The 12,500-nt window shown below is 55.4% G+C and overlaps 1 pseudogene; it reads right to left on the reverse strand.

The window, feature by feature from the left end:
- Nucleotides 1–2,542: 2,542 nt before the first annotated feature.
- LOC137226759 (creatine kinase U-type, mitochondrial pseudogene) lies at nucleotides 2,543–4,120 on the reverse strand (annotated as a pseudogene).
- Nucleotides 4,121–12,500: the final 8,380 nt, after the last annotated feature.

The following is a 12,500-nucleotide window of genomic DNA, read 5'->3' on the forward strand; positions in this document are numbered from 1 at the left end:
GAGCAGATGTCCCTTTTTCTTTGGAGCTGAATAAGTCAACCTCTCATTTCACTAGCAAACAGTTTGTTCAGACCATATATCAACTTAAAAAAAAAAAATTAAGCCAAGTTTAACAAAACCCTAGCCACCCATGTTTCCCTGGGCCTCCTGCCCGGATCCCCCTAGGTCCCTGCCTAGGAAACGCACTGGTGCCCCTTAAGACTCCAAGTATTAAGCAAAAACAGTTTGAATAAAAATTTTTAGGATCATCACTTAAAAACAATGAGATCCAGGTATCAGGTGAACTCATCAGAATATCTGGGAGTACTGAGAAGCTGGTGGGGCTTAAAGGGTAGTTTCCAGGTGTCCTTTGGTGGGTATCTCTGATGTCTTGCTGACTACACCATGTGAATATTGATGAAAAATTAATTAATAGTCAATCTAAGAAGGAAGTAGAAAATTATATTCTAATCAATCTGAAGATTATAACCTGGGAGACAGTCTTTCAGAAAGCTCTAAGGACTGTTCTGCCTATTAGAGGTCAAAGTGAAGCCATGCACCTCAGATTGGCACTCGAACCCACGTGCCGGGACTTGAACCCAGCCAAAACCCACCGTCTTCCAACTGAGATCACACACCTGGTCTCAGGACTTGATGAAGCTCAGGTTCTTGATGTCTCATAGCAGCAAGAATTCAGTGAGAGACAAAGTGATAGGTAAGAAGTGGATTTCTTTAGAGAGAAACACACTCCACAGACAGAGTGTGGGCCATCTCAGAAGGTAGTAAGAAAGGCACCAGGGTATGGGGTTGTCAGTTTTTATAGGGCTGGGTAATTTCATAGGCTAATGGGTGGGAGGAGTATTCCAGCTATTTCGGGAAGGGGCAGGGATTTCCAGGAACTGGGCCACTGCCCACTTTTTGGCCCTTCTCTTTGGCCATGGAACTGTCATGGCGCCTGTGGGTGTGTCATTTAGCTTGCTGATGTGTTAACAGTGAGTGTAAACTGCGGCTCAAGGTCTAGTGGAAGTTGACTTGGACCTGTTTGGTTCTAATCAGTTTATGTCATGTCGTCAGGCTATGTCATTCCTTTAAAGTTTGTGCCCTGCTCCCTTCCCTCCTGTTTCAGAAGCACAGTTATAAACATTTCTGAGGCAAAGGGTTATACATCAAATGACGTATTGACGGTTTTTACAATCCCGATCTGCATGTACAAATCGAGTTCTGGGTCATCATGACCCCTTGCAGGATTAAGAAGGAATGTTATCTCCTAAGGAGGTCTGGTTACTGCAGATGAACCATATATACTAAAGGGGAGGGAGGAGGTCCAAACAGGCAGAGAAAAATTTTATGTTTAAATTCTTTTTGTCTTGCCATAATATATGAATTTTATTTCATCAGTGTTTGATTGTCTTTTCTCATTCAGGTTGTGGTTTTCTTGGTTCTTGGTGTGACGGATAATTTTTCTATTGTTTCCTGATATTTTGTCTATTATGTTAGGAGACTCTGTGTTCTGTATCGTCTTTTATTTTAGCAGGCAGTCACCCTGTTTGGGTTCAGTTTGCTGTCTACTATTGTCAGTTGTGGCTCCGATGAAACTTCAGAGCCTTTGTACCGCTACTTTGGTCTGCTCGACTTATCTTGTGCTACTGACTCTCCCTCTGCTTCCTGCTGGTGCTGTCTGGGGTGTGGGAGGAGTTTTCCAAGGCCAGGCTACCCAGGGTTTCTTGGTGGGGAGGGGAGTGATGCCACCACTCTACTGCTGCCCCCTGGATGTCCAGGTGTCTCCGGGGGAGCAGAGTCTTGGGCCCAGGGGGACAAAAGGGCTTCCCAGACCAGACCACTTGCTGTAGCAGGGCCCTTACTTACCCGCCCAGGTGTTTCTGGTCAGGGAAGGACAAAGAGCTTTCTGGACTAGGCTGCCTGTGGTGACCTCTCTTGCTGGCCCTGCCTACCACCCGCCCTAGTGTCTCTCAGTGGAGACGGGAGTCTCAGGCTCGGAAGGGAAAAGAACACTGCCACTGCCACTTATTTCTGATGGTCTCCCAACTGATCAATCTTTTTTTGTTTGTTTGTTTTTTGTTTTTTGCGGTACGCGGGCCTCTCACTCTTGTGGCCTCTCCCGTTGCGGAGCAGAGGCTCTGGATGCGCAGGCTCAGTGGCCATGGCTCACGGGCCCAGCCGCTCCGCGGCATGTGGGATCTTCCTGGACTGGGGCACGAACCCGTGTCCCTGCATCGGCAGGCGGACTCTCAACCACTGCGCCACCAGGGAAGTCCCCAACTGATCAATCTTGCTGGTGGTGTTGGGCTTATCTAATGGTGGGGGTGTGTGTGTGTGTGTGTGTGTGAGTGTGTGTGGAGGTGGGGGAAGGGGACTTCTGATGGATCCAGGGGAGGAGTAAGCCCACCTGGGCTGCCTTCCTTTGCTAGGTTGGAGGTTGGGAAATACTGGGCCTGGACCTCCTTCTTCTGTTGGGTCAGGGGATGCAAGACTTCCTGCCACTGTGCTGTTCCTTGATCCTGGAGTCCCAAACCAACTCACCTTCTTTTTTTTTTTTTTTTTTTTTTGCGTAGCCAGTAGTCTTTACTAGGACAGAGGGAGTGAGGGGGGAAAGGGAGGATCCAGAGTAAGGAGAATGGGCCACTGTTAGAATGGCAGAGGTCCTGGGAGTCTTGAGTCATCTGCTGGGGATGGGAGTTAATGCTTGTTGGGGAGAGGCGGAGGGACGCGGATATCCTGGCCTCTCTCCAGACGCCGTTCACAGTCAATCAAATAGTTTACTCCATCGATGACCAGCTGCACCAGCTCCACCTCTGACTTGCCCAGTCGGTCCAAATTAGAGATGTCAATGATGCCGCCTGTGGCAGCTGTGTCCACTCCTCCAGTCCCACGTTTTTGGAGTCTTAGGTTCTCTAGGATCTTTGGGAAGCGGCTATCTTTGCTTAGCAGGGGCAGTTTGACGTGCACTCCCGCCCGAAGTCCAGTGCCTAGGTTAGATGGACAGGTCAAGATGTATCCCAAACGCTCATTCCACATGAACTCCCAGCCACGCTCCTGGATCAGCCGCTCCACCTCTTTGAGGCCTCGGCAGAATCTTTCAAACACTTTCTTCATGTTGCCACCCTTCTCCATGGAGATGACCCGTGTATGATCCTCCTCATTCACCCAGATCAAGAAGCTCTTCTCATTGTTGTGCCAGATTCCACGAGCATCTGGCCAGTCTCGAGCCATTCCTGCTGCGGTCAATAATGGGGACACAGGTTTATCAAACAGGAAGTGGTCATCAATTAGCTGCTGCTGCTCAGCCTCTGTCATCTCACTGAGCCGATAGTAGCGTCCAGCCAGGTCACCCTTCAGGCCACTCAGTGCCTCCACCACAACACGCTCCACCTCTCGTCGCTCTGCCCGGGTGCAGGCTGGAGGCAGGCTGAGACCCCGGATACTTCGGCCGGTTCTGACTCTTGTGGACAATACATACCTCTCATCAAAGTAGCCAGAACGGATCTTGCTGGCATCCAGGTCAGTGGTATGTTTCATCGTCTGGGGGTTATATCCATTGTGTCGCTCTTGGATCACAGGGTCAAACAGCTCAGCAAATACCTCATAGGTCTCCTCATCACCAGCTACCACGCCCACAGTCTTGATGAAGGGGTGGCCAGGGTTGTCCACGCCAGTCTGGATACATTGATCTAGCGTCCAACCAGTGGGTGTGGTCTTGTCGCAGAGCCGGGCATAGACTGCTGGGGTCAGGTGACTGGCCATGCAGTTGTTGTGCTTTCGGAGGTCTGGGTACTCAGCACTCGGGGGATACAGCCTCCGTCGTTCGCCGGCGGCTCGAACAGTTTCCGAGCGGAGAAGAAACCCAGCGGCTAGAGACCCAGCTCCAGCCAAAGCCAGGAGTCTGAGCCCCGGGCGGGCAGACAGGAGACGAGAGAAGGGACCAGCCATGGCTTGAGGGTCTGGTTACGGAATCCCGGAGTAGGAGCTGGCTCAGGGCAGGAACCGGGAGGGAGGATGCAAACAGGCTGACTGAGAGCCGGAGGTGGGTGCGAGGCTGGAGCCGAAATGGAGGGAGGCTGGAGCGGGAGTGGAAGCCGGTGCCGACCAGGCTGCAGGAGAGGCGCGATGAGCTAGCGGCGGTCGGGCGCAGGAGAGCCAACTCACCTTCTTACCTTTCTTTTCTTTAAAGAGATCTCCTTTGGTATTTCGTCTACTACACCATTTCCAGGGTCCACGATGAACTTAGAGGGAACAGAGAAAATGGGTTTGCACCAGAAGTCAGGAGCCAGGATTTTAATCGAGAAGTTTCAGGAAGATCGATTTTTCACCCCAGGATACATCCTCACCTCTTGGAGCTCCAGGTGCCTGAGATATCTCCATTAAATGCCATTACCTTTGTTCCAGTATCGTCTTGCTGGGGCCCTGTCATAAACACACATACCAAGGGCCATTTAAAGAGGCAGCAGGGTGGAGGGCTGAGTCGGCCGAGGAGACAAATGATGTGACTTCCGTTCTAGTCGTGCTTCCAATTGTGTGGCCTTGGACAACAAATTCCACGCTCACCTCTGCGTCTCAGTTTATCTACAAAATGGAAGAAGGGGTTTGGGGTTGAACAAGACAAGGGAGCCCTGAAAACCCTTATAGTGATGATGTCCTAGGACTCATGCTTCCCACGTGTGCCCTGTGTGAGTGATGCTACGTGGTGCCTCTGTGCAAAGAATGCTTTTCTTAGGGAGTGCAAGGCTGGGGGTGCCAGGACCGGGCCCGTGGGCAAGGCAGGAGGGGGAGCACGCAGGAGCTGTCCACTGTGCTGGACTTGATTGAGTCCAGGGCCCCTGAGCAGCTGTGCCCAGGGCTATCCCTTGGGATTCGGGGTGAGGGTGGGGGAGGGGAAGGAACTTGCCCACTGGTTCCTGTGCGCTGCTGGGTAAAATTTTGTCCAGGGTATTAACCCCTGGTTCCTCCCTGTGTATGTGGATGCCATGGCCTCCCTGGGGATGCCAGCAACGAGTCCCGGCAAGGGCGGGAGCGTGCACTTAATGTTCATCTGTGTGGAGTATGTCAGAGAACACACGGATTCGGGACAGAGACAGGTGAGGCCTGGAGGATTTGGAGTGACACCTGGGCCATCTCTCCTCTCAGTGTCAGTGGTACCTGTTCCTTCCTTTCCTCACCGACTCAGCTGAGCACATGCAAAGCATCGTGCCTTGTACAGATGACTTGATTATTATTGGTCTGTTTCTTCAACATCTGGGCACATATGAACCTTTTTCTAATGGACGTGAAGGCTCGGAGCACCTGGCTCCCAGGTCCCCCTGCGGGGTTGGAGTTGGGGCTTCCTGCCCCTGTAACACAGGTGGAGGCTTCCCTGCACATCGCGGCCTCCTCTGCACATGGCTGGTCTGGGAGCCACATGTCTAGACGAGCCCTGGCAGCTCACAGATGCAGGGGTCCTAGCACTTCTGTGCTGATGGAGCACCCTGCCAGGGGTCCCCTAAGAGGGCTGCATAGGCAGATGTGGCGTCTGTCTCCCCCTCTCTTCTGCCCTGAGATGCCTGGGGCAGGGACCATGGTGGGCTCAGTTCTAATGTGCTCGTCACCACCCCGTACGTAGGCAGTTACTTTGTGAGGATTTGCTCAGTGAACTGCTTTCTGTACTACGGTGCCTGAAAGATCACTGTTAGCACATAGTTCTTCCTGGAATTCAGAGGTGTTCCCCTTAGTCGCGGGCTGGGGGATGACTGCTGACACAAAAACCAGTGCAGGCGGGTGACAAGGACGGGGCTGTCGAGAAAATCCCAGAATCAGCATCAGAGGATAGACATTTGCCTGATAACTGCTCCAACCGTAGGAAGTCAGGAAAAACCTTTTTTTTTTTTGGCTTTTGCCTTTTTCTCCTTTTTCTTCTGGCAAGTGGTAGTGATTCAGGCTATGGTTCCAATTAGGACATATGGTGAAATTAACGAATCTCTTCCACTGTTTGATGTTGGCCAAATTTAGTAAAGAGAGGATGTGAACTTCTCCTTGATGATAATCATGCCGGCAGCTGTCATCTCCCCAGGCACCTGCTAGGTGTCAGATCGTGGCCTGTGCTGTCATCCTCGCAACCATGCTGAGGGTGGGTGTTATTACCTGATGTCACCTGTTCTGTGTGGGGTCTGGAAATTCTTTTGTTCACCTAGGAGGTGAAGCCTGGGTCATCTCGGTTGCTCTGAAACCCGGCCATCGATGAGCCTTGTGTGAGCAGGTAGGTGCTCTCAGGGAGGGTGTGGAGAGGTGAGGCTGGAGGCTGGTGCCCCAGGGAGTGGAAACCTGGCTGGTGAGGTGAGACAGGGCCCTGGGATGCAGAGGACGTGGGGAGACTGGCATCAGCCTGGTCCCCAGGCAGACCTTCATCCTTGGGCCATTTGGGGCCCTGGGGACTGTCACCCTTCTGGGCGCAGAACCTCTATCCCAGGCTGTCCAGCGCTTGGAGTTATGGGCTCCACCTCGGAAGTGGAATTTGGAGAACCTGGGCTGTGTTTTATCCTGGGTCAAGTCCCTGGGATGGCATGGGGCAGGCACCAGGGGCCGGAAGCTGTGTGGGGCCCCGGGAGAGGGAATGGGGAGACGTGAGGTGTGTGCCCCCCGGCCTCACCAGAGGACACCAGGCCTAGTGGCCCTGCCCTGCTCCACTGTGGCCGCAGACAGGGCTACCTCCTCTCCAGCCTGACGCTTTAGCAGGAAATGACATCTCTATGGACTGCCCTTTTATGACATGGAGGTCACCAATTCCAGGCACGAGTCGGGGGTGGGGGGCAGAGCTGGAAAGGCCCCCTTAGGGCTGAGGCCAGCTGGTGGGCCCAGCACTCAGGCTGGCATCACACAAGTTCTAAGATCTTCCAGTTTTTCAAGGGAAGCCAGAAATCTAGATTTTATGTGTTATCTCCTGAGTTGTAAAAATTGATAACTGATTTAAGAGACACAGAAAAGCCACAGTAGGGCTGAACGATTTGCTAGCTGGATGTCCTGTGGGTGCACCTCTGGGGTGGAGGCCGCGAATTATGAAGCCAAATCTCTAGAGGAGGAAAGGGGGTGTCGGCGTTGGACCAGCGCTGCGCCCTCGCACCCACGTCCCCCGTCTCCTTCCTTCTCTGCCGCTGCCCCCCACCTGGGACAAGCCTGGCGCACGGTGATGTCCAGCCAGTCATTCCTGAGGAGGTGATTCCTCTTCGTGTGTTCTCCATGACTGTCCCCCAGGGGTCCACAGCTTTGTGCTGTGGTGACATTGTGTGTGTAACTAAGTGTGAGAGTCTGTGAGTGTGATTGTATGTGAGCGTGTGACGTATGCATGTGTGTGATGTGTGTGGGTGTGATCGGTATGTGTATGGATGTGTGAGGACGATTATGTGTCTGTGAGTGTGCTGATGTGCATGAGTACGTGTGATTAAGAGTGTGCAAATGAGGGAGAGCGTGTGTGTGGGCAGGTGTGAGTGTGGGTGAGAGTCTGGCATTGCTCTGCCTGCTGGGCACCGTCGCTCCGATGTCCCCCTCCTGCTGAGCAGAACCTACCATTCCAGGCTGCTGGTTCCCCGGGCTCCTCTCCAGGCCGCTTTCCCCACCTCTGCTGTGGGACTTGGGCCTGGCTCCCAGCATCTCTGCCCAGATTACCTGCTGCTGGAACACTGGGCCACCACACAGAGGCCTGGCGGCCCTGCAGGGGAGGCCCTGAGACCAGGATGGGAGTGGCAGCGCCTGGGCGTGGACATCCTGGACCAGCTGCGCTTCAAGCTGGGCACTGCAGAGCAAGCCCGGTCAGGATCATTCAGAGCAGAAGGGTCACCCAGCCGAGTTCTGTCCCGACACGGAGAGAGGACGTGCCTCTATAAGCCAAGGAGGGAGGCCCGGGATGGAGCCTTCCCTCACAGCCTCAGACGGAACCAGCCCTGCCGACACCTTGAGTTTGGACTTCTGGCCTCCAGAACGGTGAGGTAATAATGTCTGTTGTTGAAGCCTCCCGGTCGGTGGCACTCTGTTATGGCAGCCCTAGCAGACGAATACACCGGTGTGTGCGTGCTGTCACAGTCACACCCGCGGGGGTGGCCACGGCTTGCGCTGGCCTGCACTCCTGGGCCTCCTGTTTGGATACCCATCCACTCACCACCACGTAGTGAGAGATAATAAACTGTGTTGCCCTAAGCCACTAAGTCTTGGGATGGTTTGTAAAACAGCAATGGGTAAGCAGAGTAATCAATGCCTTGATATTTCCCAAATGGTAATGTGTCATGTTTGGTAAAAGGTTTCTTTCATGCTGCTTCAGTTTAGGACAAACTATGTCAGCAAACTATGACAATTAAAGAAAAAAAAAAAAAAGGAAAAGCAGCAGCCCAAATCCCAGGGAGACCCACGGTAGCTCATTCATTTGGATTCGGTTCTAATGATGATGACTTATTTTCCCTTGTTAGCAACATCCCTGGTAACTGAGCCTTGGCTCAAAACTCGATGTTACTTTAGAGCCCAGAGCAGGCAGTGAGCTGCCTCATGATGGACGACAGGGTTGCCGGGGTTCTGGCTGCTTCTGGGCTAGCCCCCAGCACTCCGCTCTTGCCTCCGGGGAGGAGGGCCGTGGGGAGCAGCGACCAGTGGCTCCCGTGGCCCGCAGCCTGTGCAGAGGCACACAGAGCCCCCAGCGGGTTCCCTGCTGTCCTCAGGCCAGGCCTTCCTTGATGCAGCGAAACAGCACAAGTCCACGAGGACTTGGTGCCGTGGGCTGGACTGCATCTCTCCACTCACATGCTGGGGTCCTAACCCCCAGCACCTCAGTATGTGACCTTATTCGGATATAGGGCCCTTATGGAGACAGTCAACTTAGAATGAGTTCATGGGGTGGGCCCTGATCCAATGGGACTGCACTCCTTGTAAGAAGAGGAGATGGGACACAGACATGCACAGAGGGAGGACCCCGTGGAGACATGGGGAGAGGACGGGCCTCTATAAGCCAAGGAGGGAGGCCTGGGATGGAGAGGGAGACCTTGTGCTGGCCTGCACTCCTGGGCCTCCTGTTTGGATACCGCTCCACTCACCAGCACAGCATCCCCGTGGCCTCACTGAGGCGGGATCCTCAAGCCCTTCCCTTGACCGTCTTCCTTCCAAGCTGATGCCCACAGCCCCACCTGCACTCATCCCAGTGACCCTTTACAGCACTGGTGGGGTTCCGCTCTTTGTGGCATCATTAATGTGAGGCGGGGTTGTCCCACAATTGGGCCAACCAGGAGTGACCCTCCAGCTGGGTCCTTGGGCCCTCCACTTCTGTGTCTCACGGATGAGAAACCCCCAAGGTGGGACAACCCGGTACCTTCTAAGTCAAAGCTCCACTAGCAGCTCTCCGTGGCCTGTCCCCAAGCTGTCTCTGACCTTGCACATTTGGACCCAGGGGACCTATTCTTCATTTGCTCCGGCCAGGCTCCCCAGGGCACAGTTGTCCTGCCTGCGAAGGCTGAAGCCAAGGCTGAGGCAGGATCAGGGCGCCTGGGTGGGGGGCAATCTCAGAGGGGTCGCAGCACGAAGCCTTGTAGGGCTCTGAGCAGGCCTTGAGGACTGCAGTGGTGGCGAGCAGCTGGCAGAGGGCCAAGGCTGCAGGAAGGAGAGTGCGGGGAAAGGAAGGCACGGCGAGGGTTAGGAACCGGGCTTGGCAGTGCTGTGGTGGACACTGGTTCACAGGGGAGCAGGCAGTGAGCCCCAGGGGAAGAGATGGGCAGGTGCAGGACACAGACCGGAGAGGTCTGCTGCCTCTCACTGTGCCCAGCTGCCTCGGGAAGCACCTTGGCGGCATCCCTGGGAATCATGAGGCTTGTACACTGGCATCCTGGAACCAGGCTCAGAGAGAGTCTACTGGGCTGGACAGTTTTTAGAGAATGACCTTGGGATAGAGTAGGCAGAGAGAAGTGGGCCAGCCAGCAGGCCACCTGCTAGCCTGGAGTGGCCTTCAGAGATGTCCCACGGCGGGCCGAGATGGCCAGGCCCTTATGATCCTGCCTCAACCAGCCACTGGACCAGGCTGCCTGGGAGGGCGTGGCCTCTGCAGCTGGGATGCGCCCCTCCCACCCCCGCGGTGGCTGACAGCATCTCCTAGTGACCATTCGGGCTTTCCTGTCTTTGCCTCCCACCCTAGCAGCCCTCTCCCCACCTTCTATCCCCCAGTAAGCAGGGATCCCCAGGGGACATCCTACCGCTGTTGGCAACTGGGTCCCCAGTTCTTGTCTGGCATGTGCTGCCTTTGCCTGGAAGAGGGGCTGTGCCCAGAGGTGCCTGTGAGCTGTGTGGGTCCAGCTCTTTGGTGATGTCATGTGTTCAGTGATGTCACAGGAGCCATGGGTTCTGCGGGCCCCGCCCGGCGCCCCATGAGCACGGCCCCACCCACTGGGCTCTGCCTGCCCCGGGGCTACTCCGCGCTTGGTCACCTGTGGCCGGTGGCCATGTCTTCCACCCAGCCCTTGGTGCTGGCCCCAAGGCCCTGGTCCTCCGCCTGTCACACCTGTGGTGATTGCGCTGTCCCCCGCCCCTTCCTGAGGGCATCTGTTGCCCCAGGTCCCTGTGGTCAGGGCTGCTCCTCTCCCCCGGCCTGAGCCAGGAGCCCAGAGGAGGGTGCTTGGACCAGGAAACCTATCTGGGGCTGACTAGTCACCTAGGCCCCAGGGGAAGCCACAAGGGCCTGAGCTGGGCCAGTCAGGTTCCCCAAATGGGGACAGTGTGAAGTGGGGAAGTCAGCGGAAACTGTGGCCAGGGAGGGGCCAGGAGGGAGCTTCACGCTGCTGGCAGGCAGCTGGTCAGGAGAGGAGAAGGGGGCGGTGAGGAGAGGTGCAGAGAGGCAGAGACCCCGTGGGAGGGAGCGCTGACTCAGGGAGCCCCACCTCCCGGGGCCTGAGGCCTTAGTGACGTGACACGAGGCAGCCTGGTTCCTGCCTCAGCTGTTCTGGCTGGATGTGCTTTGAGGAAGGGCGTCCCAGACCTCTCCCCAGGGGCAGGCACGGCGCCCCAGGCCTGCAGGGGCAGCGAGGGCTCCATCCCGGGGAGGCGCCGCTCTCCCCGCTGTATGTTCGTTTCCAGACTGGTCACCAAGTCGTCGTCAGGTATGTTTCACAGACAAGCAGTGTGAGGCCGGCCTGGGCCAGCCCTGCCTGGCGGGTGTGGGGGGCAGAGGGAGCGAGGGGTCCAGAGGGCGAGCCCGGGCTGGGCAGAAGTCCTCCCCCTTCAGGCTGGAGGTGAGAGCAGGACCCGGGGCTGCACGGGGAGGGCCCCGAGGGGGCAATTCCCAGACCTGCTCTTGAGACGGTGCCAGCCATAGTTGCTGGAAAGCCATTGGCATCTGGTTCAAAGCCTTACTAAAGCCAGCGCTCCGAGCAGGGATGCCAGGTGAGAATCTGCCCTGGGCACGCTGGACATGCTGACCTCGACTCACGCCCGGAGAGAGGACCTGGGGCCGTACTTATGTGGCCTGAAATTGGTGGCTACTTAAAGTCCCCATTAGAGGAAGACTATCTAAATCATGGAGTGATTAATATGAATGCGGTGCGGTGATTACTAGACGTATGAGTTAACACCAAAAAAATCCTTGCAATGTGACCTTGAGCACAAAACACAGGCAACAAAATCGTCCCCAATCCTAAACAGCGAAAAGGCTGGAAGGAAATATATGACTATGTCAACAGTGAGTTTATGAGTTTCTTTCCTTTTTGTCTTAAATTTTTTTATTTGGTATTTTACATATTTTTGATTAGGACAAAAGTTATTAAAAAATAAAGAGAAGGTGAAATGCTATTATCATGTTGGTATGAGGTGGGTATCAGTGAATGCATCCATCCCGTCCCACTAACATCCTGATCTTGCTGAGGCTGGACCTGTGCTGGGCTAAGGTCCAAGGGGGGGGGGTGACACTGGGTCCTGGCCCGTGGGGACCCATGTGTATTAGGGGCAGCTGACCAAGGACCAGGCCTTCAGCTGTGGTGAAGGGGAGCAGGTGGGGCACCTGGGGTGTAGAGAAATCTTCTCAGAAGAAGAGGTTCCAGGAAGACCTGCCCTGGGGGCAGACCCAAGGGGCGCCAGTTGGGAGGAGGGTTTAGTTAGCTTCCTGCAATGGAGGCCCTGGCTCGGGCTTCCGTGCATGCCCTTCTGGTTCCCTGAAGGATGCTGGTGAGCTGCTGCCCACTGTGTCCTCAATTTTCTCCTGAGGCAGGCCAGCGGGGTCGAGTCCCCAGTGGGCAATTTGCCAGCAAGGTCAAGACAAAGCTTTTATGAGCCTTATTGTCTCACATGTGTCGTCAGAGTAGGCTCAGTGAGCTGCCCTCCCGCAGATACTCCCGGGAGGTACGTGTCCTGCCAGGCTGGTGGGCAGCAGGTCAGAGTGGTCCGGTGGGCCGTCCTCGCGGTCCCGGGGCCTGGTGCTGGCAGAGTCCTTGGAAACATGGGATGAGGGGGGAGGAAGGGGCTGCGGGATCAGGGCAGGCCTGGGGTCAGAGCTCGGCAGTGACCCTGTGTCCGGTGTC

The sequence above is a fragment of the Pseudorca crassidens genome, chromosome 6, assembly GCF_039906515.1.
Source record: "Pseudorca crassidens isolate mPseCra1 chromosome 6, mPseCra1.hap1, whole genome shotgun sequence".
NCBI classification, from domain to species: Eukaryota; Metazoa; Chordata; class Mammalia; order Artiodactyla; family Delphinidae; genus Pseudorca; species Pseudorca crassidens.